The sequence below is a fragment of the Onychomys torridus genome, unplaced genomic scaffold (assembly GCF_903995425.1).
Source record: "Onychomys torridus unplaced genomic scaffold, mOncTor1.1, whole genome shotgun sequence".
NCBI classification, from domain to species: Eukaryota; Metazoa; Chordata; class Mammalia; order Rodentia; family Cricetidae; genus Onychomys; species Onychomys torridus.
Window position 1 is genome coordinate 18,751 of NW_023413807.1, and position 12,506 is coordinate 31,256.

General features: G+C 36.8%; 1 non-coding gene across 1 annotated transcript; it reads right to left on the reverse strand.

Annotated features, from left to right (window-relative positions):
- Positions 1–10,737: 10,737 nt before the first annotated feature.
- On the reverse strand, positions 10,738–10,812 carry Trnaa-agc. The gene has a single exon. It is a non-coding gene; the product is annotated as a tRNA-Ala (tRNA).
- Between the last annotated feature and the right edge of the window lie 1,694 nt (positions 10,813–12,506).

Here is a 12,506-nt window from a genome sequence, read left to right on the forward strand (position 1 = left end):
GTGTCACAGGTCTGGTAGAACTCGTGTGGCTCTTTCTCAATGCACAGGCATTCTTGTAGGTTCTGCTCAGGTTCTAAGTTCCAGGCTGCCTCCATGTCCACTATTGACAACATGAAGGGACTGGGCAAATGCAGCAGGGTTGACTGCTCAAGCCCTCTACTGTCATTGTTGGGCATAGGATACTGCTTATGGGCTGTTCTCCATCAGCAAGACCTGACCATCACATTGTTGAATAAGGAGAAGAATGTGACCTTAAAAATAACTATGAATTTGATAGAGGCTCATAAAGAGGGAAGGAATAATTTCCTTAAACAAGTTGTAGAATATAGAGACCATAAGTTGGAAGAGATCAATGTATATTTCAAAAAAAAAGCCAATGTAGAATTTCTAAAATGTCTTATTAAATAGGAAACAGAGACAAATACAGGGATGAAAGCCACCCTCTGACCTTTAGCTCACCAAGTGGCCACAGACAGCTCAATTCCTCCTCACTGCCTTCTGTATAGACCTGCAGGTCCCTATGTTTAGAATTGGGATTAAAGGTGTGAGTGACCATGCTTGGCTGTGTCCTTGAACACACAGTCTCTCCCTTCCTTATGATTGGATTAAAGGTGTGTGTCCCCATTGACTGACTCCTGTTTATGGCTGGCTCTGACCTCTGATCTCAAGGCACACTTTATTTATTAACATACAAATTAAATATCACCATATTTCAGCACAATTAAAATATCGAGACATTTCCCCCTTTTTTCTTACAAAAATAAGAAAACAAGTTATAACTAATATAAGAAAAAATATATACAATAACTACAATAAATATATACCACATATACAAGCAATAAATACATCAACAATGTCTAGTTCCTTTGCATTTCACAAACTCAGAGAAAATATTCCTTACCTATTCTATTTTGGTAAGTCCAAAATGTACCTAATTCACCTTCTACCCTAACTTACATTATCAACAGTAAACTCTCCCAGGGTGTCTTTCAAACTTTTACATTTTATACCTCCTTAGTGAGTTTCTTTTCTGAAATTTTTAACAAGTTAAACTGTAACTACCACTATGTCATCTTCAAATAAATATAATTATAACTGTCTAATCTTCAACTCCCTCAGAGTCCCAAGAAGAAAATAATATTGCCTAGTAAAAGAGGAAGTGCAAACAAACAACTCACCAAAAAATGGGAGTTGCCAGAAACAGCCAGCTGCCTGGACAGTCACCAGATGTTTCTCAGCAACATTGGGAGATCATCTTCAGCTTATAGGCTTAGGGTATCTGACAGACTCATTTGTGAAGTAGAATGTACCCAAGGCCTTCAGTTCAACCTCACATTTGGTGTGAGTATTCCATGGACCAGATAAACCTTAATTCCACCAGTATCCTGTGTTGGTACAGGATTTTAAATTTTGGAAATTCCTAATGTTTTTGGAATTCAGCTGCCCATTCTTCTTGGCTTGTGGGTGGCTTCATCTCTTTTATTAAATGCCTGTCTACCCTTGAGAGGTTAGATTCTGTTAGCTTTTAAAGGTAACTGTTTCAACTGCTGTCCCACTGCACACCAGAAGCTATAGATCCACCACCTTTCAGCTGTCTTTGAAGAAAGGGGCACTGTACTTTTTCTGGATTGCAAAGCCACTTCAGCGATGGTGCCATATTGTCCTGGCCTCAGAGGATTGCCTGTTGCTAAAGCAGCAACCACACTTGTTTGGCAAGGATCAGTAGACCTGTGTTTTGTGTCCTGTCCATTTTGGATAGCATACTGTCAGCAGATGATTCCAGGGCACTTTGTTGCCCAGTGGCTAACTTTTGTGCACAATGAATGTTAACTCCATATGCAGTGACTTCAATGTCCATATCTTCTCTGAAGTCAATTGGTGATGCCAGGAGCCAACATGTCTCATAGTCATAAAAAAAGGAAAAAATACTAAGTGATTAATACATTTAAATGCCATATCTGTAGATCTCTGAAGAGTTTGATGTTGATCTATCTAAAATATCTCTGCTTGACCTTGAATACATACCTAATATGACTGCAAATTCCATTGTAATGTCTAACTACTATCATTACCTTATATCCCAATAATAATAATCAAGTATTAACAAATTGCATGACAGTTTTAAATGAATTGTATAAGTATAATATCCTGGACAATATTAGAAATATATGTATAGCATTTTCTAACAATATCAATCTATATATATATATACATACATATATATATAATTTGTATACAATAAATAAAAATCCAATCCAATGTAAAGCATTTAAAATCAGGAGTTGAATGTCAAAAATAGATCCAATAATCTATCATTTATTTCTGTCATATCTATATCCTCTCTTTTCTTTGCAGAGTAGATTCAATAATCTACATTCTTTTCTATCATGTATTCATTTCTTTTTTCAAATAAGAACCTTAAATCTAATCTCTTTGATTAGCCCTTTTCCTAGCCATTAACATCAACAACTTGTAACCAACCCTCCTAAACAATGAAAATTATCCCAAACTCAAAAACCAATGAAAGAACAAAAAACACCCTCCCCACCCCAAATCTTTGGGAATATGGGTATTGTGTTCTTAAATTTCCTTCCTGCTGTTTGTTGGCAAAGGCATCTTTAGGGTATTCTGAAATGAAAATTTTGGGGTTAACTGTCAAGTTCTGAGAAGAGGGAGCTATATCATTTGTTGTTGAGGTTCTGAATAAATTACAAAGCGCAGGTCCCATCTCAATTCATTGTTTCAGTAGTCTGTAAGGTGAATCACCCCAGGTAGCCTTCTCAAAATTGTTCTGAAAAATTTTGTAGTCCAAAGGTGATCTTTAGGTGAATGTTGTCAGGTTAGTGTCACTGTTATTAGCCATGGGAAATCATTGTTGTGGGGCACCATCATCTTTCTGGAGACTTCAAGTTTGCTGTTAGGCCTAGTCATGATTCCCTGCAGAAAACGGATAGAGAACTGAAGACAAACACAAGTACAGGCAGCAAACTGAAGCCGTTTTTCTAGAATTAGTACTTTATATGACCACAAATATAACAACAAATGTTTAATACATATATATACATATATATATTTTAATCTTATAAATTTTGATATAAAGTTCATTCCTTTAAAAAGTTTAAAGGATCAAAATAGAATAAAATAAACTGAGATTAGTGAAAAGGAATGATCATTCAATCTTTTCATTTTCTTCTGACCAATATCAGATGATGGCTGACTCTTCTGGCATGATCCAGTGGTTTTGCATTTTCCTTTTAACAAGCTTGAGTTTAGAGAAGGAGAGAACCATTATCCAACTCCAAAGCCATCTTTAAATTTTAATATGACTGGGACTACACAAAGCCCATTTGTGTTAAGTACCTGTAGAGTAGAGCACAAGAAAATAGTTAGGAAGACTTATGAAATTGTATAGGTGATATACCAAAAGACTAATTTACTCTTTTTCTTGGGACATGTTTTCTAGATGATTTGTCCTTTCGCTTCAGATGTCTCATTTGTCCAGTGTTCTTCAGATTGCTTAGCCTTCATTCTCCTGAAAGACAAAAACAAAGACCTTTCCCCAAGCCTAACTTTGGGGAGCTTCCCTCTTGGCAAGTTATAACTGATTAAATGAAAACCATTTGATAGTGGTATTAGTTAGTTTAAATTGGATGGTCATGCTGGTTGATCTATCACCTCTTCTAATTAAGAGGTCTTTCTTGTTCAAATCAAACCTTTATCAATCATGATGGTATCCAGTTTATCTTCTCCTGTGGAAACAAAAGCAAAATCTCATCCCTTATGTTACACATATTCTGGTTTCAATTCAAAGGTCAGCATATCCATAAAGTATACAGGCTGAATAGATACTGTAGTTTTTTTCCTATTGTCCATTGTCCATCTACAGCTATAGTTCATTTCCTATTAACATTGAGAAAATCCAAAGTTAATAGAGCATTATGTAATCTATTGCTGGGATTTTTTGCTCCCCTTTCATTTCTTTAGCATATGCTTAAGAGTTCTATTTGATCTTTCTATAACTACTTGGTCTATAGGACTATATGGTATACCTGTAAAATGTTTCAGTTAATAATAAGCAAAAAACTGTTTCATTTTACCAAAGACATATACAGGGGCACAGTCAGTTTTAATTTGTGCAGGCATACCATGATTGCCTTAAAATCTAGGATATGAGTGATTACAGAATCAACTTATTCAGAACTCAACAGAGTTGAAGATTATGTAGTTTTAATTATAGTTAGTTGAAGATTACATAGTGGTAGTTACAATTTTTCTTGTTTAGAAATTTCAAAAATAAACTCTGTAAGAAGTTATAAGATGCCAAAGTTAGGAGGAGAACCTAGGAGATTTTTCTGTAGATAATGTAAGTTAGGATAGAAAGTGAAATAGGTACATTTTGGACTTATTAAAATAGGAGAGATACTGCAATATTTTCTCTGAATTTTTCAAATGCAAAGGACTAGACATTGTTAATATATTTATTGCTTGTATATATTGATCCTTATACTATGTAGTTTTTCTTATATTAGTCATACCTTTATTTTTTTTTACGTTTATTAGCCCAAAAGGTGGAAATGGGTTGATATTTTATTCATGCTGAAATGTGGTTATATTTTATTTGTATGTTAATGCAAATAACATACAATGATCTCTTGCCTGGAGATCAGAGGTGATAGCCAGCCATAAACAGAAGTCATGTGGTGTATTACACACCTTTAATCTGATCACAAGGCTGGCAGAGACTTTGTGTGTTCAAGGACACAGATCATTATGGTGACTTGTGCCTTTAATCCCAGGATCAAGCATAGAAATCTGGAGGTCTGTATACACAGGCAGTGAGGAGGAAGTGAGGTGGCTATAGCTACATGGTGAGATAAGGTTAGTTGGGGGCTATCACTCAGATTTCAATGGCTTTCACCCCTGTATTTGGCTCTGTATCTTATGTAATAGGACTGTTTAGAAATTCATCTAGATTGGATTTCTTGCCCTTTTAAAAAAAACTATATATTTATTTCTTGACATTGATTGTCTCTATATACCAATTTGTTTGAGGGAATTTTACATTCCCTCTTTAAAAGCCTCTATCATCTTCATAAATTTATTTTTAAGGTCACTTTCTTCTCCTTATTCAACAATATGATGTTCAGGTCTTGCTGCTGTAGAACAGCCCAGATGCAGTATCCTATGGCCAAGAAAGGCAGTCATTTCCCAAGGCAGAGGGTTTTTTTAAATGGAACTGCTGAACTTGGGCTTCCCCTTGATGTTATCAGTAGTAGACATGGAGGCAGACTGGAATTTAGAAGCCCAGCCTTTGGAGGCTTACCTCAACTCTGTCATCTCTCCTCCTTCCTCTGCAGACAGGGTGCAAGAGGAGATGAGGTAAATGCATTTGGAAAGTCAGGGAATTTAGCCCTGAAGCAAAAGGATCCCTGGGCAAGTATGAAACCTGCAAGAATCAGAATTGTAATGGAACCATTTGTGCTCCTGTCCAGAACAGTCCAGAAAATGCTTGAAGAAAAAAAAATGAAAAGAGATCCAAGACATTCTAGCTTACTAGTGAAAGGGAACAAGCATTGTAGAAACAGGCTTAGACAGAGAGTCAAAAAATAAAAATAAAAATAAAAGAGCAAACAAACAGACTGTTAGAGTCACATCACTAAAAGAGTTGCAAAAACAAAACCGGACCTTATTCAAGGTCATGGTTACCTCCAAAAGGATTGCATAACCAAAGGAGCCCTGATTAAATCAATAAGCAGTGTTCTCTACTCCTGAGAGGTATTCATGTCTCCAGGAAGAGGGCTTGTCCAGTCAACACTGCTGCTCCCAGGGTGACCCTCGGGTCATCATCAGTGGACATGGAGGACACTTCAGGCCCAGAAGGCCTGGAGATGCTGCTGCAGCGCCTGTGCAAGGAGACAGAGCCAAACAAGATCTAAAATACTTGAAGGAAAATCTCTTACCTGCCAACAGGTAGAGTTTGGACCCGGAGGGTTGTCCTCTCTGAAATGAGCAGCCTTCAGGAGGCCTCCACACACAGCCTGCCACAGAGTGCACCCTGTCCAGAGTCCAGGGACAGTAATAAGCCCCAGCCTAAGAAGAAACCTGCCCCACTCATGGCCAAGGCCATCAAGCATTACAATAAGAGGCTCAAGTGGAAGGGACCTGAGGATTCTCACTGCCCTGGAATTGCTGGCAATCAGTCTGGACCAGACCTGCTCTGTCCTCTTCCTGGAGAGCCCAGGCTTTGCTACACCTGCTCCTGGGATCCCTGCTCCTATTTCAGCTCCTGGTGGCCCTCTCCAGGGACACTAGGCAGGCTTCCCTTACTGCTTCCTAGACCCACTGGTGCTTACAGCCCTTCTGGGAGCACCTACACCAAAACCTGCAGAAAGGCGTGCGTTCGGGAAGAAACACTTCACTTTGGACTTTGTATGAACCAAACTCATTTTCAGGGAATCAAATGCCAAACATCTTGGCTTCAAATAAATGAAAACAGAAACAAACAAACAAACCAATCAATCAATTAATAAAAGATCCAGATCCTAATACCAAACTATGTGAGTAAAACTGTGTGTCTTTTCGGATTTCTGTGTGTGTGTGGAGGGGTGTGTGTGTGTAAATACGTTTTGAGATAGAGTTTCTGGGGTCTTTTAGTCCACCACAAACACCTTTTTTTTTAAAACTATCCTTCATTCTGTATTTTCTTTCTTTATGTTTCTTACATATATATTTTTTTGTTTTTCTTATTCTATTTTTGGTTTTTTGAGACAGGGTTTCTTTGTGGAACAACCCGGGCTGTCCCAGAACTTGCTATGTAGACCAGGCTGGTCTGGAAATTACAGGAAACCATCTGCCTCTGCTTCCCAGAGCTCTGGGATAAAAAGGGTGTGTCACCACAACACACTTTTATCCACTTTTTTACGTGTCAACTCAGCAAACAGACACATAATTTCACCTACATACTTTCTCTTTAGGATCTTGTTGTTCATTTTTTCCCTTTATTTTTACTCAGTTTTAGCTTCTCTTGTTTAATTTTTACCTTTTGGTGCTTTTACTGCATGCCGAACTTTCCCGACATATTTATGTATCAGCTCTTTATGTATCTTTGTATCTATAAGTCTATGTATCCATTTGTCTATATAGTAATCTGTACAAATGTATGTACAATTATCTTTCTAATGGATAAGTCAGTCGATGGAAGGGATCAGGTAGTGTGACTGGGGATGTAGTGGGGCTGGAATCAGCATCAATCCATAGATGATTGCACGGGTGACCAAGAAGTTGAGTGTGTCTGTCTGCAACCACCAGTTCCAATGGAAGAGGAAGGCAAAGGTCTGGGTTCTTGGTGCACTTCTTTATTTCTTTGTTACTTATTTGTTTGTTTGTTTGTTTATCTATATCTCTATTAGAATGAATTATTCCCTTGCTCATATTTGGATGGCCACTATAAAAAAACACACATTAGGAATAATTTGACAGGTTCTGGAGAAAAGAGAAGACTGGCAAAATGTTAGTAGAAAGGTAAATTGGTTTAGCCATGATTGAAAACATAGTGGTAGTAACTCAAATACTAAAATATAGCATCATTATTACCAATGAATCCCTTTGCTGGTTGTTTATGAATGGACACCACTATTTGGAAAAGGCTCCTGTGCTCCTATGCTCATTTCAGACTTAGTCACAATAGTAAGATAGCTGCTCACTAGGATTAAATGGATCCAGAAAATTTTATATACACATAAAATATAGTCATCCAAAATGCTGTTTGATTTCATGTATACAGAGTTACTAAAAGAAGTGATCTTGTAAAAACAGGAATTATAAAAGTGATTGTTAAGCTCTGGAACAGAGAAAAATGGATGTTTGGATTAATATGTATGGAAAGTTTCTACTAAAATATAAATACATGTGATCTTAAAAAAATTGTAGATCAGAGAAAAAAATAAATTTGGCAGTAGACCTGCCCAAGAGCTCTGTGGAGTCTGAAAGACCCATGGAGGCTCCAGAGGGTGATGCAGGGAAAAGGAGTCTGCAGAGCCAGCAGTAGCTCCTTGAACAACATTAAAAAAAGTCTTCCATAGTCAAACTTAGTTGGAGCTCAGGATTGCTGTAACAGAGGAGAAAAGAAAACCTATGTACTCTGCATATGTTACAGTGGTATAGCTTGGCCTACCTGTGGGTCTCATAACAGTGGGTACAGTGGCTGTCTCTGATTCTTTTTCTGACTTTTGGGACCCTACTGCTCATACTAGGTCACCTTGCCCACCCTTATTGGGGGCATTTACCCACCAACCCCACAGTTCCCCAGAGTTCTTGAGTGCAAACAGAAGGGAGTTATTAGATAGAAGGATTTAGATCGTGGAGATAAACAAATAGAAAATAAAGGATATTCTCCAGAGGGCCTGGAACCTATTCCAACAGGCCCTGACATTTTCTGCACCAGGGTATTTATACAGATGCCAAGAAGGGGAGTAAAAGACCTCCGCCAAGCAAGGCAAGTGCAGACCATCTCAGATACCTGTACTCAGACTTGTGGTCTTAATCCTCTATGTGGACCTGCTGGGTAGACACGAGGAACCTGCAAAAGGGCTTCCACAGGTCCCCCTTTCTTAATATATAAATAATTCTTTATTAATACCTTACAGCAATCTCCATAGATGATCCACTTCCCAGTATGGGAGTAGAGGATGCTATCGATGGCATTTCTCTTTCGGATTAGGTCCAACTTGACTACAGCATTTTTAGCTGCCTGGAGCCCTCTTTAAACCAAAAAACTTAATGCAATCACAAGGTTAATGAATCCGTTATCTTCATCATTACCATTAATAGGTTAACATAAATATTGCTATACATAGTCACAATTCTCTCAGTCTTACAAATCAAAGCAAACTCTTTACAAAACCATTTAATTAACACATATGGTGCTATACATAGTTAATTTTTTTCAGTCATACAACTTTAACTCTTCATTTGAATTGTCTTACTAACAGAACATAGGAAACACTTCTGATGTATTCACATCAAACTAAACATTTCCTTAACTCCACAAAACCAGGGTGCATTCGTATCAATAACTTAAACGTAACTTCTGTAAACATAATCCAACCTTAATTCATTCACCACTCTTCCTTTTCTATATATTTTTATACAATCTCAAACCAAGTTAGAAAATACCACAGCTCATACAATTCCTACAAACCCATATTGAAAATGGATATTCTCAATCTAATGCCTAACACTTTGAAAACTTTAAGAATACATCCAAAAGCAGTTTCTCAATAAAACTCTTTACACTTTACAAGTAGTCTCTTAGTATACCACGTTTGTATTTCTTACTAACAAAACATGACATTAATCCACTCAAACAACATTTTTTTAAATTAAGTAGACTAAGAAATATTAACTCTCCCTTTTCTTTATAATTTTTTAAAATGTTCTCAAGCCTATTTAGAAAACCCAAACTTTTCCATTTAAACAGTTCCATTTGAAACACAAAGCCAGTTCCATAAGTAATTCCATTTTTACATACACCGTCCTACAGAAAAAAATTGCATTTTTAACGGAACAATTCATGAATCACCAGCATATACGCATACACAAAACTGCATCTTGAATCAAGGTAGAAACAATAAATTTCTTCATTGAAACAGTTCCATTTTTAGCACAAATAATTCCAGAAAACGGTTCCCAGGTCATTACTCTAAGGAAACTCAAAATTGTCCCATTGCAATGATATCTACTGTTCATTTTATTAAGTCCCAAAATTCAAATGATAAATTCTGGTCCTAGACTTCCAATTATGAAGAATTCCATAAGCAAAATCTTTTTGTAGATTTATCTCATTATGTCATGTTGAAAAAGTTCAAAAAAATAAATTCTGGCATCAGGCTTTCACTTCCAAATATGAAGAAACTTTTTACAATCAACTTTTTGCAGTTAAGAATTTTAGTTCAAACAAGTGTCTCAGCAACTTTTATTCTTACGGGCAGATCTTTTTAGTTACAATAGTACTCTTAACTGCACTGATTCTGAGGTCAGCTCAGCTTTTTCTATGTTCCTTTCGTTTTCCCACAGATCTCAGCTGTGGATGCCTTCTTATGCTGGTTCTGGTGTCCACCATTCTTAGCTTCTTAGTGGCTTCTGGAGCTTTTGAAACCATTGAGACTGCCTACTTTGCGTCTACTAAGACACTGCCTTCTGTGTCTCAGGTACTTTCACCATGTACATTAAGAAGAGCCTCACATTTATCATTTACACTTTTACAAACTCACATATAACATATTTTGCCCTGCAAAGCATTTAGACTCACATTCAACATTACACTTTTTACAAACACGTATATAATGTATTAACACTTATTTATACTCCTTAAGGAATGTATAGAACTGCTGTAGCAAATATATTTCATATATATATGAATATGTAATATTGATTCTAACTTCTTATTTCTTATTTGAACTTACATTTACAACTAGCATCTTTACTTGTTACAAGCTTATTAAGACTTCCTTAGATACTTCTTGCAAGCTTATATTCTTAAAGGAACTCTAGAAATTTATTTCACAAACTTACATAGAACTACCATTAGCATATATCTAACTTAACGAACACCCAATGATTTTTTAACACAGATCTAACAAGACAAAATTATTTCTTCTAACTCACATATCTTATTTTCATCTTTTTCTACTCCTTATTCTTAATTATCATAATCTGTTTTAGAAATATTTTTTTTTCTTTTGGAGCTGAGGATTGAACCCAGGGCCTTGTGCTTGCTAGGCAAGCGCTCTACCACTGAGCTAAATCCCCAAACCCGAAATGTTCTTTTAACTAGACAGGGAGTACATACATCATTTCTAAAGTTTAGAGATTGTAGTCAGCCTTGATAGTGGGATTTAGTGAGTGTTGTCGTTATAGAGTTGTGATACTTGTTGCTAGAGGACTGTAACATTTTTGTGATGAGGCCACACCCCAAAGTTGCCCAGTTCTCTCAGCCTTCCCAGAACAAGAAGAGATGCTCTTCAGCCATAAAGGGCTTTTAACTAGAGACTGTACCCTCACCCAAATTCATAATAGCACCCCCTAAGTGATTCAATTCAGACAAATTCTTCTATCACAGCAGCACTTTTGGTTTGTTCAACCACAAAACTTCTTGTGACACTGAGGGTGAAATTACAGTATTTAGCTGCTGTAAAGCTCTTCACAAAAATACTTCACAGCTAATAGGTGATTTAAAGTAAAGCCAAAAGCGGCACAACTCCGAACTCTATTTCCCACTGTGTGCATTAACCAGTGACAAAGCCTCAGAAACACTAATTGAGCCACTTTCAATCTGGTTCCTTTATAGGAACATCATCAGAGCTGACCTTCCTTAGTTTCATTCTCCTTACACCAAATGGTCAGGTAACCAATGAACTTCATTCTCCTCTTGTGGAAAAAAAAACATAACAAACAAAACAAAACAAAACAAAACCATGTCCATGACCCCATGTTAACACAGGATTTGGACCCTTCCATAATCCTGAGCAGGGATCTTTCCATTTTACTTGAGCAAAAGTCAACTGGATGCCCATGTGCCAAAACCTATCTGCGGCAGACTGCTCACAGACATCCATATTCAAAAAGTTCGGAACAAAAGGAGCATAATTTATTTTTTGAAGATGTATTTTATGACTGCTATGAGCCCTTTCTATAATACCTTGTGCCTGAGGAGTATAAGCTATACCTGTTTTATGTACGATTTCCCATTGTGTACAAAATTGTTGAAGTGCCTTGCTACTATATCCAGAAACATTATCAGTTTTAATAATTTTTGGTATACACATATATGAAGTACACTTCAAGCAGTGCATAATTACATTTTTTGACGCTTCCCCAGATTGTTCACTAGCCATTAAAAATCTCAATAATTGTCAATGGTCACATGTACATATCCTAATAAGCCAAATTCAACAATATGAGTAACATCCATTTGCATAGATGATTAGAAAGAAGACAGCGAGGCTTTACCAATAAGTGAGGGACAGGAAAATATTTGACATATACCGTATCATTTAACTCTTTGATGAACTGCTTCTTTGGTAAGATTGAATTGCTTTCTTAAGCTTTTGCTATTTGGAAGATGAAGAGCATGTGACTGTTGAGCCATTTGGGATAATGCTACTATTTTTTTTTAACTTATGAGCCATTGCATTACCCTCAGCTAAAGGATCAGGAAGATTGGAGTGAGCTCTAATATGGAATAATCTGTTTACTCAGTCTATGCTGATTGAGAGTTTTGCTGGGTATAATAGTCTGGGTTGGCATCCGTGGTCTCTTAGTGTCTGCATAACATTTGTCCAGGACCTTCTAGCTTTCATAGTCTCTATTAAGAATTCTGGTGTTATTCTGATGGGTTTGCCTATACATGTTACTTGGTCTTTTTCCTTTGGGGCTCTTAATATTTTGTCTTTGTTCTGCAGGTTTAGTGTTTTGATTATTATGTGGTGAGAAGAATTTTTTTTTTT